The following is a 9,422-nucleotide window of genomic DNA, read 5'->3' on the forward strand; positions in this document are numbered from 1 at the left end:
TATATAGGTATGAGAGTTGAGATTTTACCTTTTACATAAAAAAAATTATTCTTTAACAACAGGAGTCCATTGTTTAGGCCACTGTTACTTTGGGTCTTTGTTATAATGATCAAATCTCTATTCTAGCCAGCAGCTCCTCCTTGAATTATTTCCTTGCTAGTCAGCATTGACTTTTCCTACCAACCCCCACCAACTTTTCGATTGTGTTTATTTAATGAGGATCCAGAATTGACTCTTAATCACCAAGTCCAAATATCCTTTCTCACTAAGCATTCATCCTCAATGAGAGGCAAATAGAACGTTTTTTTTCCCCCAACTGTGGATGACAACCCATCAGTGGTCATGACATTAATTTTAGTGAGTCACGACCAGCATTGATAGAAAATGTCAAAATGCATCACACACAGTAAGGATATTTTGTGAAGCTCTGGATTCAGATCCCTACAAGCACATGTGTGGGTTTCCTCTGGCTGCTATAACAAATTACCACATACCGGGTGGCTCAGAATGAGAGAAATGTGTTCTTCCAGAGTTCTGGAGACTAGATGTCTGAAATCAAGTGCTCAGGGCCAGGCTCTCTCAGAAAGCCTACAGGAGATCCTTCCTAGATTCTCCCAGCTTGTAGAGGCTGCCGGTATTCCTTAGCTTATAGGAGCACACCTTCAATCTCTGCTTCCATCTTCACATCAGCTTCTCTGTGTGTCCTTTTCTTTTTTTTTATAATAACTTTTTATTATGTTATGTTAGTCACCATACAGTATATCCTTAGTTTTTGATGTAATGTTCCATGATTCATTATTTGTGTATAACACCCAGGGCACCATGCAGTGTGTGCCCTCCTTAATACCCATCACCAGCCTATCCCAATCCCCGCCCCCCCGAAGCCCTCAGTTTGTTTCCCAGAGTCCACAGTCTCTCATGGTTCATTCCCCCTTCTGTTTACTCCCCCTTCATTCTTCCCTTCCTTCTCCTACCGATCTTCCTATTTCTTATGTTCCATAAATGAGTGAAACCGTATGATAATTGTGTTTCTCTGCTTGACTTATTTCACTTAGCATAATCTCCTCTAGTCCCGTCCATGTTGCTGCAAATGTTGTGTAATCATTCTTTCTGATGGCTGAGTAATATTCCATTGTGTATATGGACCACAGCTTCTTAATCCAGTCATCTGTTCAAGGGCATCTCAGCTCCTTCCACAATAAGAACACGCTCATTGGATTAGGGCCACCACAACCCAGCAGGCTCTCACCTTGATCCTTACCTAAATTACATCTGCAAAGACCCTCTTCCCAAATAAGCTATTTAGAATATTCCAAATATTCTGAAGTTCAGGGTGGGCATGAATTTTCAATGGATTCTTTGCTAAAAATTTCCTACCTTAAAAATCTTTCCTTTTCTGTAGCTCTTTGGAGCTCCTCTCTACTTGCTAAATCTTTAAAATTTACTTTGTTGAGTGTGTATTTAACAATATTTTTATGAATAAATACGTGTTCTTGAACACTATGTAAAATACTTTTCTTATCATGGAGAGAAGTTTCAAGAGTTTGAAGGACAGGACTAGAAGAGAGACCCTTACTATCTTTCACCCTGATTCCAGAGAAGCATTTAGCATTGCTGACCAGATTTTCCTTTTTTTGCCATAGTCATAGTAACAATTATGTAGCACAAAATTTCTTTAAGCAGTTTTATATGCAGAAAATCATTGCAATCTCATAACACCTCAGGAGGTGGATCTTAATGATATCACTGTTTTAAAGTTATCATATAGCTAGAAAGTGAAGGAGCCAGGATTCAATTCCAAACCCATGTTTTCCCAGTGCTTCCTGGTTTTTCTTGGTTCCCATATTGTTGTGTTGATCTGAGTGTCTCTGATGTGGCTCCATTTTCTGGCTTCTACTCTTTTCTTCCCATCTCCTAATAGTGTCACTCCATCCACCACTGGCTCTGGCCTGGTCCCACCCAATCTCATTTGCTACTTTGCTTCCTACTGGCCAGGGCTGGAGAAGACTGAACCCTATCTACAGAAGGGAAGGAGACAGTAGAGAGCAAAGCTTGAGGAGAGATGAAAGATAGGAATGACTGATGAACCAAGGCTCCAGAGGGATGACCAAGTGCCTGGGAGGAAGAACTCTCCTTGGGAAATATGATGGACACCTCTGCCTCTGAGACGTTTGGTCATTTCCGTGAGGAAGACAGACACAGCAGCAGAAGCAAGGGATTTCCTGTCCCTCTAGCTGGAACAGCTTCTCCAGGTTCGGGCCATGAGCTTTGCTGTGAAAAGCGAGGCCTTGCCACACGGATACCGCGCTTCATGTTACACATCTGGCCCAGGCCAGCCCGGGGAAAACAGGAATTACTTCCGCGTGTTTGGTTCTGTAGTTTAAGGAAGAAATGATAAGCAGAAATGAGAATTCAACACCCAGAAGCCTTCCTCTTTGTCACCTCATTAGCTGAGGTGACGACTCCCAGAGGCACAGAGAACACGCCAGGAATCCCAGACAGCTGCGTTCCTCAGCCGGGCGGAGCAGTCAACGGCCACGGGATCCCTGAACACTGAGAAGCTGCGATCTTCGCCAGATGATTAATGGCGCATCCTTGGCAGATGAGGAAGACTCAAGCTTCAACAGCTGAATTCTTTACATCGGACCTTTTAAATAAGAACGCGTTGTTGAGGGGGCAATAAAACCATCAGAATGTGACTCTGGCTTCTTTCCATCTTATTAGGCTTGAGGTCGTTATCCAGGTAATTCAGGAAAAATAAACTCCATTGCCTGAATTACTCAGATAATTACCTCACTGTTTCAATTCAGTCTGGTGGGGGAGGTCCAGCTATAAATGTCTCCCGGGCCTCAAACAGTCTGATAACTGAAAACAGGTTTGGTAATTTAGGAGTCAGGGAGAAGCATGGAAAGGGGCTGAGCTCACATAATTAGAAAGCCCGGGTGTAGGCAAGCTCTGCGGCCTATGACCTGCTTACTCCAGGTTGGCAACTTTTCCTCACCGAGCCTAAGGCCATTTTCAGGATGATAAGCTATCAATGTTAGCCATTATACTTCATTTTTAAAAAAAGATTTTTATTTATTGATTTGTCAGAGAGAAAGAGAGCACAAGCAGGGGGAGTAGCAGGCTCCTCGCTAAGCAGGGAGCCCGATGCAGGTCTCCATCCCAGGACCCTGGGATCATGACCTGAGCTGAAGGCAGATGCGTAACCAACTGAGCCACCCAGGCATCCTACCAGTACTCTTTAAGCAATTATTATCAGTACTACTTTTTTTTTTTTTTAAGATTTATTTATTTATTTTGAGAGAGAGAGAGAGAGAAAATGAATCTCAAGTCGACTCCCTCCTGAGCATGAAGCCTGACCTGGGGCTCGCATCACGACTCTGATGAGGTCATGACCTGAGCTGAAATTTAGAGTTGGATGCTCAACAGACTGAGCCACCCAGGCGCCCCAGTACTACTTTTTTATTGGTGGTGTTATAGTCTGGCTTAACACTGAATAAAAAAATTATGTTTTAAGCAACGGTATAAGATTTCAGGGCAATGCTTCTCACCATAGCTGCCTATTAGACTCATCTGGGGAGCTTTTAAAAAAATAGAGGATTTCCCAGACTCCACTCCAGACCAATTAATCTGGAGTGTGTCCTGGGGTGTGGTCCTTGACACAGGTATTTTAAAAAAGCTCTCCAGATGATTCTAATGGGCAGGACTGCTGCAAGTCAGAGAAAGACTCAAAGACAGGAAGGAGATTTCTGTCACCTGAGGGTCATATCCAGGGTGTAACATGTCTGATGATGGAGCCTCAGAGTGACAGGTGAAGCTGTCTGGCTGTTCAACCTTTTCCCCAGAATTCCAGGCAGAAGGGACCCATAGGCCCCAATCCCTGGGTCTCAGAGGGGCCCGGCTGGACTGGTGGGGAAGGCATTCACTGTGCCCGCCCGCTGATATCCACCGCTCCTGTAGAAAAAGCATGAGGGTCCAGTGGTGCCCACTGTCCACACCGAAGTTGAGTAACCGAAGGACTTACTCAGAACCACCTAACCAGAGCTAGTTATTAACAGAGATGGGCTGAATATCATTTCCGCTTCCTTTTAATTCCTTAAAGCTTCCCTCCCAAGAACCAGGAGCAGGTGCATTCCCACCTCGTGGGGGCAGGACTTCCTAAGGTGCATTGGGGTGTCACATCCACACACATTACAAGTAACAAAACTGTACAAGTAACAAGAAGGTAAGGGCTAAAAGCCATGCCTTCATCCTGGCAGCTAGTGTTTCCTGAGCGCAAAGCTGCCATCTGATCGGTAGTAATGGGAACTGGCCAACTCTTCCTTCTGAGGCAGTTCCATGGGATCTTCCGGCTTCAAAGCACCTGGTTGGTAACTGTGCTGTCAGTATGAAGCTACCTTCTCCGTGTGGTTTCAAATGCCTCCGGGTCAGAGCCTGAGGGTAGAATTCCTGCGGTCTAGACATAAGTGCTCTACCAGGGCTTACAGATGGGGCTCCCCACTAAGTCTTTGGGGGAACATGGCTTAGAAATAATCAAGTGAGCTCCCGGGAATGGTCAACAGTCTTAGAAAAGAGCAGAACATCTGTTTCCCCTGTGGAGCTCCAGGGAGCCTAGGCTGCCTTCCCACGCACATGTGGCTCCTGCTAGAGTTTTAGGACACGTTTTAGTTGTAGGACCATTACTTTTGCCCCATGACAAGGCTTTCCAAGGATGAACTGCTCGGATTCACAAGGATTCTCCAGGAGCATTTTCTCCTACTTGTTGAAATACAGAAACCACCAAGTGCCTCTGATCTATTACAAGACAATGCAGTGGTTCTTCCTCGTGGAGTGCTCTCCACACCGTGGAGAAAAGCAAATAGTGTGTGTCCTTTCTCTCCTTAGAAAATAGACTAGTCTTTTCATATTCTCCTTGACTGCAGAGAGCTCCGTTATCCTAAAAAGCCCTGTTCAAATGTCACCTCCTACAGGCACCTGGGTAGCTTAATCGTTTGAGCTTCTGACTCTTTTTTTTTTTTTTTTTTAGATTTTATTTATTCATTTGACAGAGAGAGAGACAGCCAGTGAGAGAGGGAACACAAGCAGGGGGAGTGGGAGAGGAAGAAGCAGGCTCCCAGCGGAGGAGCCTGACGTGGGACTCGATCCCATAACGCCAGGATCACGCCCTAAGCTGAAGGCAGACGCTTAACGACTGAACCACCCAGGCGCCCTGAGCTTCTGACTCTGATTTCAGCTCAGGGTTGTGAGATCAACCCCACATTGGGCTCCGTGCTGGGCGTGGAGCCTGCATGGGATTCTCTCTCTCCCTCTGCCTCTGCCCCTTCCTCCTGCCGCCCCCTACTCTCTCTTTCTCCCTAAAAAAAACAAAAACAAAAACAAAAACAAAATGTCACCTCCTCCGTAAAGCCTTCCAGGGTTCTCTCAGGCAGAATTAAGCACATCTTCTGTGCCAGCTCGGTCTTTCTATTGACTCCTCATTCAGCTGCATTGTATAAATTTAGCTGCTTAGTGTGTGCCTGTGTCCTGCTCGCTCCCACCTCCACTCCCAGGACCCTGGACTGTGAGCTCCTTGAAGATAGGGATTGATCACGTAGGTAGATGCCTATTAAATATTATGTGGGGAATTGAATTTGCTTCTGGTTCATCTGTGGGTTTTTCTTTTTTTTTTTTTTCTTTTTTTTGCAGTGGGTGTCAGGGATATTTGACTTTTTCAGGTGTTCCATAAAGATGGGTTCCAAGTCCTCGGAGGAACTATTTCCTAAACCTTCTCATCTGCATCTTCTCATTTGCCTCTGGTGCTATGAAATCTTCCTCCTGGGACAGCCCTGGTTTTCTCCCTCTGGTTTTCCTAACTGTTCTCCTGTCACCTTCCAGTTTCCCATTTGTCGTTTCACGTCTTGGACGTAGTTGGCACAAGCTTGTAATTCACTCCCAACCCAGGCTGGCCCTGAACTTTGCTTCGACAACCCAGTCTCCACCTGCCACATACCTTCCTCCAGACACTGCCTTTGGAGTCTCCAGAATGACAACGTGAAAGAAGACAGGAGAGCCCAATAAGGATGAGCACAGATTTGGACTCAGTCCTATCTGGACTCGCAATCTCTCTTGAATTTTACCATATAAGTAAGTTACTTAACCTCTCTTATGTTCAGTTTCTTCATCTGTAAAAAGGGGATAACAACAGTACCTACCTTTTTAGGCAGATAACCTTTTTAGGCAGATCGTTTGAATACTTGCCATCTGTCAGGTCTTGGGCAAAGGATTTTCTGTGGACTCCTGATTTAATCCTCACAACGGGATTGTTGTGGGTTGGGTTCTTTGAGAAGCAGATTCTGAGACGGAGCTGAGCATGGGGAACGTATAATAGGGACTGCTTCTGGGATTCATACTGTGGTGGGGGCTCAGGGGGGAAGGGAGAGGGAGAAGCTGGACTGCATACAGTCTTCAAGCCTTCAGCCAATCTTACAGGACGGTTTGAAGCTGGGTGGCCCTTCAGACTTATCTTGAACTCTAGGGAGGGAGCTGGGGTCTCCTGCATTTCCCTGTTATTGGAAGGAGGTTGTCCCTCCCCAAGGGGAGTGTGACCTGTGATGAGGCACCTCTTCCCAGATGAGGGCAATTTTTCCAAAGTCATCACTGTGCAGTGACACTCTCAAATGCACCTATTTCACAGATAACATGTAAAACGCTTAGCACAATGTCTGTCAAAGAGGAAGCACTCAGTAAATGTTAACTGCTCTCATTGTCATTATCACCATCATTATTCATCACCAGATATCCCACACCTGCCATCTTGCCAGCAAGAATAGAATAAATTGCTCTGCTGGTAGAAAAGCCAATGGGCCTATTTACTGAATTCTTCCTCTAAAATAATCGATCATCCTTTAGCAGCATAAAAAAAGGTAATGCTTATGCTAATGGAAAAGATTCTTAGGTATAGTCAGCGTTCTCCAGAAAAATGGAGCCAATAAGGTGAATGTGTGTGTGTGTGTGTGTGTAGAGAGAGAAAGAGTGAGAGATTTATTCATTTTAAGGAATCAGTTCATTTGATTTTGAAGGCTAATAAGTCCAAAATCTGTGGGACGCCTGGGTGGCTCAGTTAGTGTTTGAACATTTGCCTTCGGCTCAGGTCATGATCCCAGAGTCCTGGATCAAGCCCTGCATTAGGTTCCTTGCTTGGTGGGGAGCCTCTGCCTCTGCCTGCCGCTCCCCCTGCTTGTGTGTGCGCGCTCTCTCTCTGGCAAATAAATAAATACAATTTTTTTAAAAAGTACAAAATTTGCAGGGTAGGCCAGTGGGCTGGAGACCCAGGGAAGAGTCAGTGTTGTAGTTCAAGGCCAAAGGTCATCTGCTGGCAACATTCCTTGTTCCGGAGGTCAGTTTTTGTTCTGTTAAGGCCTTCAGCTGATTGAATTAGGCCCATCCACATTATGGAGTACAACTGCTTTATTCGAACTCCACTGATTTCACTATTAATCTCGGCCCAGTGGTCCAGACACGTTGACACATAAAATCAATCATCACAAGAAGTGAATAGGAGATATCTGCTAATTTATGGACTCAGAATTAGACCAAGAGGGTTTTATGGTGTGAAGAACATTATTCAGCGACAGTGCCGAAATAGGTTTTAGGTCTCTGTTCTTTTGTTTTGTTAATTTTGCCTTAAAGTACTTGGGATGAAATAGGTAAGTTCAGTAACAAATATTCTTGAGTCACTGGTAGCGAGAGAAATTTAATGCTGTTATATAGTACGTGGTAAGGTACAGAAGAGTGGGAGATTCAGTCATGGAATACCAGTTTTGGGCCAAGCTCTCCTCTAGCCTGGAAATACAGAGACAAAACATGTGCTTTACCTTGAAGAAACTATTTTCTAGCTGGAACACAAACATCCCAATGAGCACGATCCAGTAAAACAATGGTCTCACTAGAGACGTAGATGTGGTATTTCATGAGCACAGAAGAAGCACCCACGTTTGTCTGCGGGAACAGGGAACGCTTTCCAGAGGAGGCAGACTTTGAGCTGAGGTCTGAAAGATGCAGTTGGAAGGACGCCAAGTTTGGGAGGAGCTCTGTGGAACAGGTAGTATCATTCAAGGTCATGGAAGCATGAAAGACAGAAAACATGTTCAGTAACTTAGCATGTTCTGGGACGATGGAGTAAGGCATGATGGTATAAAGGGAACCATCATGGAGCTAGAGATGGAGCTGGTTTGGGAGGCAGTGGCCATGCCTTGAAGGCGGTATGTCATGCAAAGGAATATAGGGATTATTCTACTGCTAATGGAATTTTGAGCAGGAAAATGATATGCTCAAATTTGAATGTGAGGATATTCTGTGGGCAATGTGGAGGGTGAATGCAAGGTGTTGGGGACTAGAGACTAAGAAGTGAAAATCGTAATAATCTGGGAGAGAGAGAGAGTGAAAGGACCTAGTCTCCAGAATAACACTAGTACAGAAGGAAGACAGAGAATAGGATGTGTGCCAAGATTTTTTGAGAGGATGGAGAAGCAATAAGACTAGATAATTTATTTATTGGTTATACCCATAAGAGAAAAGGGAATAATATGGGATAACTCTAGGGTTTCTGTCTTGGGAAATGAATAGAGATGCATATCAAAACATTAAGGAATATAGGATGAGAAGGCAAGGGAGAGGAGGGAGACCCAAAAAATGTTAGTTTAATTTTGAGTACTAAGTTTGTGAAATTAAACAATACACTCCTAAATAATGGATTAAAAAAGAACCACAAGGGAAATTAGAAAGCACTTTGGGATAAATGAAAATGAAAACACAACATACCCAAATTTGTGGGATACACTAGAGCGATGCTTAGAGGGAATCTATTATAAAAAAAGAAAGATCTCGAATCAATAGCCTATACTTTGTCTTGAAGAGTAAATTTAACAAAAGAGGTGCAAATTTGCACAATATTAAAAATCATTGTTAAAAAAATTTCAGAAGACCTAAATAAATGGAACTGTGTAAGGAAAAGAGTATACACACTTGACAGGCCATTCTGGGGGGTCAGAATGGGGACCTTTCTGATAGCCCCCACTAAAGCTTCCCATGTGTCTCACAGTGACACCATGTGGAGAGCTGGGCATTCCAGACAAGACAGAGATGTTGTCCTTGACGTCAAGGAGCTCACAGTGCAGTGGAGGAGACGGACTTGAATGCATATAACAGAGTAAAATGGATAAGATTATGCTAGAGGAATAAATGTGGGGCCCTGTGAGAGCCAGACACCTACTCTGCACACTGTCCTGAACAAACCCATGGGTGGCCATCTTGGCTTGAGTGCAATTGCCACAGTGAGCCCACGGTACCACAAGGTGCCCTGGTCATTGAGGTGACTAAAATGACCTGTTTGGCCAAGGCCCAGCTGTGCAGGCAGGGAAGAGAGTTTATACAACTCAGTC

General features: G+C 44.5%; 1 non-coding gene across 1 annotated transcript; it reads right to left on the minus strand.

Moving 5' to 3' along the window:
* Positions 1-7,458: 7,458 nt before the first annotated feature.
* LOC117803633 lies at positions 7,459-7,532 on the minus strand. The gene has a single exon (XR_004627575.1). It is a non-coding gene; the product is annotated as a small nucleolar RNA SNORD66 (small nucleolar RNA).
* Positions 7,533-9,422: the final 1,890 nt, after the last annotated feature.

Source organism: Ailuropoda melanoleuca, chromosome 8 (genome assembly GCF_002007445.2).
Source record: "Ailuropoda melanoleuca isolate Jingjing chromosome 8, ASM200744v2, whole genome shotgun sequence".
Classification (NCBI taxonomy): Eukaryota; Metazoa; Chordata; class Mammalia; order Carnivora; family Ursidae; genus Ailuropoda; species Ailuropoda melanoleuca.